Consider the following 11,510-nt stretch of genomic DNA (forward strand, 5'->3'; position numbering starts at 1 on the left):
AGCACTTTCTTTTATTAATTAACGGCCGTGGCCATAAATCATCAAAACAAATTACAAGCTGGAGGTTGGTTACAAAAATATTAAATCATGACTACATGCCATGCCGGTACCTAACATAAGAAGCAAATGCATAAACTAAACGTAATATTTTTTAAGGACATTTGTATTCCAAACATTCTTTAACGGTACTCCCTCTAGAGTCATTAGCCGATATGATCCTTGCCGAACCGTTTCATACACCTGATAGGGGCCTTCCCAATTTGCTGTGAGTTTGCCTTCTGCATTCCCTCTACCCGTCGCTGCCGTTCGACGAAGGACCAAATCCCCATCTTCCAGAGGCCGATAATTAACTCTCTTGTTATACGCTTGACTCATACGATTCTTATATGTCGCTGACTTGATGGCCGCCGTAAGCCGAGTTTCAGGTAAGAAGTCTAACTGTTGTCGTAGGAGCAAGTCGTTTTGATCCTCACAAAAATGCTGAACACGAAATGTAGGGAGTCCTACTTCAGCCGGAACGACAGCTTCAGAGCCGAAAGCAAGGTTGAATGGCGACTCTCCGGTGGTTTCCTTTGTTGTCGTTCTATTCGCCCATAATATTTCCGGGATCAGATCGGCCCACAAGCCCTTTGCATCTTCCACTTTCTTTTTTAGTGCCGTTAATATTTGCTTGTTTGCGGCTTCCGCTTGCCCATTTGACTGAGGATGGCAGACAGCCGCATATGCAAATTTCACCTTGTATATGCTAAGGAAGTTCTTAACCGGATTGCAATCAAATTGGGAGCCGTGATCAAATACCATGGCGACCGGTAGACCAAATCGGGTGAATATACCCTTCCATATGAACTTCTTAACTTCACTGGCTGTTATCTTTGCTACCGGTTCTGCTTCTATCCACTTAGTGAAGTAGTCAATCCCTACTATTAGGAATTTTCTGCTCCCTGTTGCTGACGTGAAAGGTCCGATAATGTCCATTCCCCATTGTGCAAACGGTATTGGATTTAAAATTGGTGTCAGGTCGTTTGGCGGCTGATTTATTGCTGGCCCAAATTTTTGACATTTGTCGCACCTTTTCGCGTATGCTAAGGTATCGGCATTCATTGTTGGCCAATAATACCCTCTTTTCATCGCTTCCAAGGACATTGACCGGCCTCCAGCATGATTTCCGCAATCTCCTTCATGGATCTCTTCTACCAGCCTAGCTGACTCATAGGCCGTTATACACCTTCGCAACGGTAACGAGAACCCCCTTTTATACAACATTCCTTTGAACATGACAAACCAGACACTGTCCTTTCTTACTTTCTGGGCTTCTATCTTGTTCGCCGGTAAGACGTTATGCACCTTGTAGGCCAGTATGCCATCATACCACTCGCTGCTGTTAACCACGCAATTCACTTGTTTTGGAGTATCGTCGGGGTCAATGCTTTTACGTCCCAGAAGCTCCACCATCACAGTACGTTCCAGATCATTGAAGCTTGAACTTGCCAATTTTGCCAAGGCGTCTGCCTGTGTGTTTTGCGCTCTCGGCACCAATTGTATTTCGAATGATTCCAAGTTAGCCGTTATCACTTTCAACTTTGCCAAGTAAGCCATCATTGTTTGTTCCTTGGCCTCATAAGTGCCGTCAAATTGACTTGCCACCAATTGTGAGTATGTCGTGAGCTCTATCCGCCTTGCCTCAGCCGCAACACATAATTGCACCCCTGCAAGTGCTGCCTCGTATTCGGCTTCATTATTAGAGGCTTTAAACTTGAATTTGATGGCGTATTCAAATATGTCACCTTGCGGTGATGTCATGACAATACCGGCGCCGGAGCCTGTTGATGCTGAGGAGCCGTCAACGGAAACTTTCCACAATCCGTTGATTTCTTCTTCTTCTGTGTAAGATGCTTCCACAATGAAGTCAGACAGAGCCTGAGCCTTTATCGACACTCGTGGCTTGTAAATTATAGCATATTCCGACAACTCTACCGCCCATTTGAGCAACCTTCCTGACGTCTCCATCTTCTGTAGGGACTTCTCTAGCGGCTGGTTTGTTAAAACTTCAATGGTATGCGCATCAAAATATGGCCTAAGTTTTCTTGCTGCTGTTACCACTGCATATGCAATCTTCTCTATCAGAGGGTATCTTCTCTCAGCCGCGTTCAAAACGTGGCTCACAAAATAAATTGGCAATTGAGCCTTCTTTCGCTCCACTATCAGCACCGCTGCAACCGTCTTCGGAGATGCCGAGATGTACAACTGCAGGCTCTCTCCCTGTTCCGGCCGTGCTATGGTCGGGAGAGACCTTAGATGGCTTTTGACCACCTCTAATGCCTTTGCTTGCTCCTCTCCCCAGATGAATGTTTTGTTTTGCCGGAGGACTACAAAGAACGGTAAGGCCTTATCAGCTGATTTGCTAATAAACCTTGTCAGCGCCGCCATGCGGCCAGTAAGCTTTTGTATATCTTTTATCGACTTGGGTTGTGGTAGGCTAAGTATAGCTTCTATTTTGTCGGGATTTGCATCTATCCCCCTCTCACTAACCATAAACCCCAAGAACTTCCCTGAACGAACCCCAAAGACGCACTTTTCCGGATTGAGCTTCATTCGGTATTGACGCAAAGTTTCAAATGTCTCCCTTAAATCTGCAACGTGATCCATGGCTAACCGGCTTTTTACGATGGAGTCATCAACGTATACTTCCACATTTCTCCCTTTCTGATTTGCGAAGACTTTGTCTACCAATTTCTGATATGTTGCCCCGGCGTTTCGTAACCCAAACGACATTGCCTTGTAACAAAATACTCCGGCATCAGTGATAAATGCCGCTTTCGTTCTGTCTGGTGCATACAGGCTGACCTGATGGTATCCCGAGAAAGCATCCATGAAACTGAGCAGAGCATGGCCGGAAGTGGAATCTACCAGCCTATCTATTCGGGGCAGTGGATAGCAATCCTTTGGGCAGGCTTTATTCAGATCAGTAAAGTCCACGCACATCCTCCATTTTCCTGACGGCTTCCTCACCATGACCACATTTGCTAACCATTCGGGGTATGTACAAGGCTCAATAAACCCTGCCGCTAGCAACTTGTTTACCTCTGCTTGTATTGCTTCTATCTTTTCTGTCGAGAAGTTTCGTTTTTTCTGCCTAACCGGTCTGGCCTTTCTATCCACATTCAGCTTGTGCACTATGACGTCTGGGTGAATCCCTGGCATTTCATCTGCCGAGAAAGCAAATACGTCAGCATTCTCCTTTAAAAGTTCTACCAGGTGACAACGGGTATCAACATCCATGTCTGACCCTACTCGCACAGTCCTTCCCGATACCCCAGGTTGTAATTCAATTTCTACTGTCTCCCCTCCCGGCGAAGGGCGGGGAACTGCTGCCGGGCGCGTATCGAAATTCTCCATTGCTAAGTCGTGTGTAGATATAGCTCGCCCCCTTTTCTGCGTTTCCTGATTAACCTGGGGCTGTCGGTTGGGCTGCTTTAGAGCCGTTACATAGCACTCTCTGGCCATTGTCTGACCTCCCCTAACGCGCTCTGTCTTCCCCAAATTTGAAACGTATACCATTGTTAAATGATATGTCGAAACGACCCCTTGCACATCATGGATCAGGGGTCTACCGACAATGGCGTTGTACGCCGATGGCACATCAACTACTAAAAACTCCGTCATAACATCCCTGGCCGCCATGCCCTCGCCAATTCGAACTTGCAATGCTATACTTCCTTCCGGCCTAACTGTAGAACCGTTGAAACCGATAACCGGATACGATACCGGGGTGAGGTACTTCCGGCCTATTCTCATTGCATCAAATGCTTCTGCGAACAGGATGTTAGCGGAGCTTCCTCCATCGACCAGCACGCGTTTGATGTTGGCTCCATTGACCGTCAGAATTAGAACCAATGGATCATCGTGAGGAAAAACCAAGCCCTTGGCGTCTGCCTCTGAAAAGGACACTGACGGCATGGACGCGGGCCTTGGGCGTTCGTCTATACCTAGTGCATTTACTGTGTGTCGGTGCTCAGACAAACTCTTTTTCGCCCTGCTAACCGATCCCCCATGTACCGGACCACCGGTAATAACCTCTATGGTGATTTTGTGATTGGGCACGCCATTCCCCTGACGGTATTCCCCGTTGTGGTTTCGCCGGTAGGTGTCATCTTGCATGGACGAGTCACCCTGTCTTCGATACTCATTTTGTCTGGGTTGCGGGGCTGGCTGCTGGCTTGACCCTGCTTGTGCCCGGTACTGAGACAGGTGGCCCTTTCGAATAAGGTCTTCTATATTCTCCTTCAACTGAGTGCATTCCTCCGTATAATGGCCGATATCCCTATGGAACATGCAATACTTTTTCGTGTCCCGACCTTTGGTTATCATTGGTGCCGGTCGCGTCCATTCTTCTCGGTGTTGATTTATCGAATATATCGCGGCCCTAGGTGTGTTCAATTGCGTGTAACTGTTGTACCGGCCAAGACCTCTGGGTGGCCTGGCGGCTCTTGGTGGGCCTGATTGCTGCTGTAATCTGTTCGTCCCGCCAATGTAAGCGTGAGGCGCAACGCCGTCGTTCTGCCTTCGAGAGGGTTCTGATGCCGCTATCTGGCTACTGGTTTTCAACAACTCCTCGCTTTTTATGTATTCATAGGCCTTGCCAAAGGCCACGCCTAAATTTGGAAACGACTTTCTCGCCATATATTTTTTGAAATCACTATCCCATAGACCATTCATTAAGGCCATTACAGCTATTTCTTGCTGTAATTTCGGTATCGTATTAGCCTCACTGTTAAATCTCCTTATGAAATCCCTAAGGGACTCGTCCCTTCTTTGCCTGACCGACATAAGCTCTTCAGAAGTTCTTTGCCTTGCGCTATTGCTAATGTATTGACCGGTAAACAATTCAACCAAAGTATCGAAGCAATCTATAGATTCATTCTCCAAATTGGAAAACCAATCCGAGGCTGGGCCCGTGAGCGTTGTCGGAAACACCTTGCACCACACCGCATCGGTGTCGGTATAAAGTAACATATGGCTTTCAAACGCTGCTACATATCGCCTGGGATCTCCTTTCCCATCAAAGGTACATGCCGGCATTTTTATCCTTTCCATTTGTTGATCCAGTACCTCCTGGGTGAAGGGTGATACTCTCGGCCTGACTATAGTCCTGGTTCCACGCCTTAGCGGCCCGCTATTGACCTCTTGCTGTCGGGATCCTGAATCTCCTATCAGCGTCCCATGAGTTGGTTGGCGTTCACTGGGGATAATTATTCCTCGATTTTGGGGCTGTGGCGGCGGTTGCTCGTCCGCCTGGTTGAACTGGCTTGCCAGATTCACAATCACAGGAATGGCCGGTGTATTATTTCGCCCCCTGTTGACTGCAGCTTCAGCCTCCTTCCTTTTTCGGGACATCGCCTTCATTACCCTTGCCGTTACCTCTAACTCCTCTGGGGTAAATTCCTCCATGGGGTCCAACATTCGTGCAGGGCTTCGTTCTGGTGTTACCGGTGTGTTCACAGTATTCCTGTGGAGAAGATGAGTTTCATCCTCCACTTCAATCTCGGGTATTGTATTGACGGTCTTGTTTGCATTGACATTCAAAGTGCTGCTATCATACTAACGGTTTTCGGTTTCTGCTGTCGGTGTTATGCGTTCCTGATTTTCTTCCATGACTGGCGAAGGTTATTTGGACGATAGAAGTTATTACTATCCCCTCCTTCTAGCGCCAACTGTTCCGGGTAATTCCGGCACAGATAATCTTCGTGGGTTGGTAAAGGTTTACCGTCCAATTACGCACCTGCACAGTCAACACAGATAAGCTAACCCGGGGGTTATCCGGGAATAACCTCTCCGATGCTAAAGTCAGCAATCCGATAAGAAGAAAGAATGAAGAGAGAGAAAGTGTTTTTGATGTGTAGAGAGAGAGAGAGAGAGAAAAGATTGTACCTTTGGATGAACATTTGCTTGGGTATATATAGAGAAATAACCAAGCTGGTGCCACCTATAACGATAGGTGGCAAATCGACCCCATATGCAGCAGGTGCCTACGTGGTCTGAAGCAGCTCTCCACGTGGCCGTTTAGAAAGGCCGTTACGGACATTTGAGCTTTCTTACTAATCAGTTGTTTCTGTGTTATTATTGCATATTACCGGCTAATTACTACCGGTACTATCCCGTACAACTGAGATAACTATCTTGCCTAAGTTTGACCCGTATTGAATAATCTCGAAAGTAGAATGCAATTGAGGGCAAATGCTTATCGGGGAGATTGAGATGATCTCAACGTCTTCCAAAATATTAGACCGGGTAGGCTGACAAGAATATTCAACTTCGTTCACCGGAGCTGGGGACAAGGGTGCAAACGGGTCAGCCTCGCCGGCCTTACCCGAAGTCGAGTTTTGAACAAATTTAGGCATAAACTTAACAAATACAACCACAGACACAACACTAAGGCGAAACAGGCAACTGACGCTCTAAATTACCAAAATAAGCAAAAGTTAGGGCTTTTTACCTCGTAGAATCAAATGAACTTCGTATGAAAGAACGGACAGAAACACTGAAGTGAGAAACTTGAGAGACTTGGATCTTCAAGCAAGCAATTGAAATCGTTCTCCTCTTGATAATGCAAATCAATTGACGAAACCCTAAGTGTGTTCGCAGAAAATGCGTCGGAGAAAATTTTTGAAACAAACAGCAAATGAGGAAAATTGCTGATTTTCGACGCTTAAATACCCCCATGAACAGTGGCAGTTGAAGTGACAGTTTGTGCATGCAATCCAACGGCTGGGGAAAAACGCCTTTTCGCAACCTCAAAACGTAGGATGAATGACACGTGCCCCACTCATTTTAAACTCTTCCCGCCCACGAAATTTTGCAGTTTTTAAATTTTTTCATCAAAGTGACCAAAGTACTATCGGTACTTAGCTCACTTAAGGGGGAAATCAGAGATTTTTTGTACAATCTCAACCAGTTTTAAAGTGACCAAAGTACTATCGGTACTTAGCTCACTTAAGGGGCAAATTAAAGATTTTTTGTAAAGTTTCAATCAGTTTTAAAGTGACCAAAGTACTATCGGTACTTAGCTCACTAAAGGGGCAAATTAGAGATTTTTTGTAAAATCACAATCAGTTTTAAAGTGACCAAAGTACTGTCGGTACTTAGCTCACTTAAGGGGCGAATCTTACATTTCTAATTTCAACATACTATCGGTACCACATTTTGTTCTGATTCTTCTTACACTTACAAGTGAGCACGCCGGTTTCACCGACGACCTCACTTGGGGGGCTAGTTGTACGGGATAGTACCGGTAGTAATTAGCCGGTAATATGCAATAATAACACAGAAACAACTGATTAGTAAGAAAGCTCAAATGTCCGTAACGGCCTTTCTAAACGGCCACGTGGAGAGCTGCTTCAGACCACGTAGGCACCTGCTGCATATGGGGTCGATTTGCCACCTATCGTTATAGGTGGCACCAGCTTGGTTATTTCTCTATATATACCCAAGCAAATGTTCATCCAAAGGTACAATCTTTTCTCTCTCTCTCTCTCTCTACACATCAAAAACACTTTCTCTCTCTTCATTCTTTCTTCTTATCGGATTGCTGACTTTAGCATCGGAGAGGTTATTCCCGGATAACCCCCGGGTTAGCTTATCTGTGTTGACTGTGCAGGTGCGTAATTGGACGGTAAACCTTTACCAACCCACGAAGATTATCTGTGCCGGAATTACCCGGAACAGAAAGAAGCATTTAAAACAAACTCAATTAAGTTAAAATCATATTTCTGGTGACAAATTGTTAAGAAAAAGTTGTTGCAATGACACGTTAGTAAAAATTAAAGGTTCCGGCGACATTAAGCCAAAAAATGGCACTTGGATTTTTTTTTTCATCTGTCATTCCTTTGTTTATTGATTAACAAAATGTTTTCAATTGTTTCTAAATCCTAATACGAATTAACAATTCAAAGTGTGATTTTGGGGGCCCTATACTTTTCACTTAATTTTCACTTAATTGAAATTATTTTACTGAATTAAAATTTTTTAGATTTTACTAATTTTCAATTATATTTGCTCATTAAAGTTACCGATTAAAATTTATTTTTACTTAATTGAACTTATTTTTGTCGACTAAACTTAGTTTTACCGAACTAAAATTATTTTTACTCTCTCCATTTCGTAAAATCGCAACAATAGGATGTGCACAAAGTTTTAAGAAATTTATAAGGTAGAGATCATACGGTGAATTTTATAATATAAAGTATAGTCGGTGCCTCAGAGGCGATATATTAGATTGCTAGTTGGAGAGGAAAAAAAATAAGTAGTAAAAGTAGGTTAGAAGAAGAGAGAGATATTAAAATATTTATGCAATTGGGGTTAGTGGGAAAGATAAATAATAAAACAGTGATGGGTCCTTACCAAGTTAGAAAGTGTTGCAATTATTATATAACAGATGTAAAAGGAATATGTTGCGATTATTATAAAATGTAAGGAGTACCAAATATTTTAGTTTTAAGATGAAGAGATACATGGCCTAAATATGAAGGGATATTAGTGAGGAGGATTTCCCAAAACCTTTCCTAAGGAATCCTAATGAGTAAATAGAGGTTATTGCCTGTAATGCCATCAAGAAATGCATATCTACAGATTGATCTGTCATCTCAATTTTTATCGAGTCTAGTAGATGGAGTACACTGATTGCTTTAGCTGTCATGTAAAGTTAGGCAATAATTGCATAGTGCAGCTACCTCTATGTCATACTGTTATTATGTATCTGGAATGCATAATCTAGGCTCTTGGCATTGCTTAACGCAAGTCTATCAATGTCTGGGACGATTGACAGGTGCTTCACTGCTGATGAAATCTCAAAGTATGGCCAGTATGAAGGTGATTTTGCTAGTCACCTGAGGGCGAAATACTCCTCCAACAAGGATGTCCATGGAGGTAAGCTGCTTTGTCATGCTGACTATTACATATATGTATCTGTAAGCTTAAGTCTATTTTTTTTTCTTCCTGCAATGCTTGCAATCCTTTGAAACTACCATATCTGAACCAGCTTTGTAAGGCATGCTCGTTGCTAACTGAGAGGAGTAAAATTTATGACCTTGTGTTATTTGCTTCCAAATGCTATTAAGCAATGGGTCTTCAGATAGATCAGTCAAAATTGGATGATACTAAGTATTTCAGACTTAGTTTCCTTTGTGCTTTATCTGCCTCCCGGTTTTCCACTTTGTACTCCTATTTATTTGACATTAGAGATTGTGATATGTGCCGTAGTTATTTTTATCTTTTGTGTTTCCATTTCCTTGACAAGCCTATGCTTTTCTCAGTTGACATCGTTGTATGGTCTATGTCTCTATGACCTCTATCATTATGGTGGTGCTCCATCTTTCTTTTGAAAAATGTTGATTCTGTAAGATTCCAGCTTCTTTTTCCAACGTACTTCTGATTGTTTTGCATTTAGGTCCGTGTTGTTTTTTAACACTAGCTTTTTTTCACACTGTTTTTAGACATTCTAGTTCAGTAACATTTTATATCACTCGTCAAGTAGAAGAAGAAAGATCAGGGATAGTGTCTGCTTCCCTTATGCGATGGCAACAGTTGCAACTGCCTGGATATGATTCTTATCCAGGTTTTTCCATGTCATGGTGTTGTTATGGTTCTAGCACCATGAACTTCATGAATATCATCTTGAAAGGGGTTTATAAGTTGCTAGAGCACAATTAAGTATCCAATTCCTCATGCTCCCACCTTGTTGTTTTTAATATATGAGCGTCATTCATTTTTATAGGTTCAAGCCAATATATTGGTTACCTGTAAAGATTATATGATACTCCCTCTGTCTCTTTTCTATGGTAACGTTGACCTTTATGGCTCTTATACACATTTTTTACCATGTATATATTTAATATAATTTGAGTAAACATTCTAAAAAATTGATTATTTGAAAATTCCTTTCAAGACAAATACAACATCTCACATGTTATGGTTTTGATCTTTATAATTGTATACTTTTATAGTCAAGTTATTAAACGTTGACCACTAAAGTCAAAATGTTACCATAGAAAAGGTATGGAGGGAATACTCTATAAAAGTCGATGGCATTCATATGCTATAAAAAAGTTGGCTTGAAGATTAGGGAAACTTTTGTGTGAGTTTCAATTTTTTGTATAAAGCTGAGATTTAAATGCTGTTGCTCGCATTCTTTTGACATTTCTGTAGCACTGTTATTATTGACATGGGGAAGCACTTTGTTTCGATTGACATCGATTTTCATGAGGTGCATACACTTAGAATATTCAAATGCTCTAATATAGCTCTTTAGGTGCTTATTGTTTGATCTGATGGAGAAGGTCCTGTTACTCCTGTAAATTATTTGGATAATAAAGTTTACATCTCCATTTTTCTTTCATTCTTTGAATCTTTTTTTTTTTTTGAAAGAATTCATCCTTTGTATTTAATTTACTGAGATAATAAATTTTTTGAGACAATCTACAATCTACTTTATTACATTTAATTCTATATATGACCAAGAGGCCACAGTTCCGCTTGATTATTTTTATCCGTTCAATTTCTATGTAATGAAAGATTAGAATTAGCAAGGTTCATAAATTTTAACAAAATAAGTTTATTGATAGTATATACTTACTATGGATATATATTTATATGTACAGGTGACATAAATGACCTTGCAGTCACAGTGGGCAATGAAACCATAGAAGCATTCAGGTGCAATTCTACTTATTCTTTTGATTTTATGACATTCAAAGTTGAAGCTAAATATAGGCGACTACTATGTTCCTTAGACTTGGGTACCCATGTTTGACAGTGACAGGGTATGTGTCTCTAGGTCTCAATGTCTCATGGGAATTGGCATATCTTAACATATGTGAATATGCTTGACAAATAATAGGAAGTGGTGAATTTGACAAATAAACTATATGGACAAGGATAAAGTAGGGAGTTGTCAACAAATCTTTTACGAAACTTATGAACAATTCATGGATCATTTAAAATAACCACAAAAGGGACAATACAGAAGACAACAATAATTTATATACATGAATGTTACACCTTTATCACAATCCATGTTATTGTTAAATCTATATTCTATATGGTCACGAAACATGAAAGGAGGAGTCGGGGATGATGATATAAAATTGTATAAATAAGATAGTTTTGTTCATATTAGCCTCTACTTGATTTTTATTGCGACATATGCTAAGTGCGACCAAAAAATACAAACAAAGATTCATTTACTCCAAAGTAGATTATGTTAAGTCGATTGAATACTTAATGCACATACAAATTACTAATTAGTGATCACTGTGATTGAGCAACAAAATCAACAGGATCTAACTTTGGCGTCCAAATTATCTTATTAGTCATGATTTGCAATTGCATATCTTGATTAACATATAATCAATTAGTGGGTATAAATGGGGAGGTTAGAGAATATAAAATATTAAAATATAATATGAGGGGATCACTGGTGGGGAGAAAAATAATAAAATATTGTTAAATGTTTTTTA

The sequence above is a fragment of the Chenopodium album genome, chromosome 19 (genome assembly GCF_948465745.1).
Source record: "Chenopodium album chromosome 19, dcCheAlbu1.1, whole genome shotgun sequence".
In the NCBI taxonomy this organism is placed as follows: Eukaryota; Viridiplantae; Streptophyta; class Magnoliopsida; order Caryophyllales; family Amaranthaceae; genus Chenopodium; species Chenopodium album.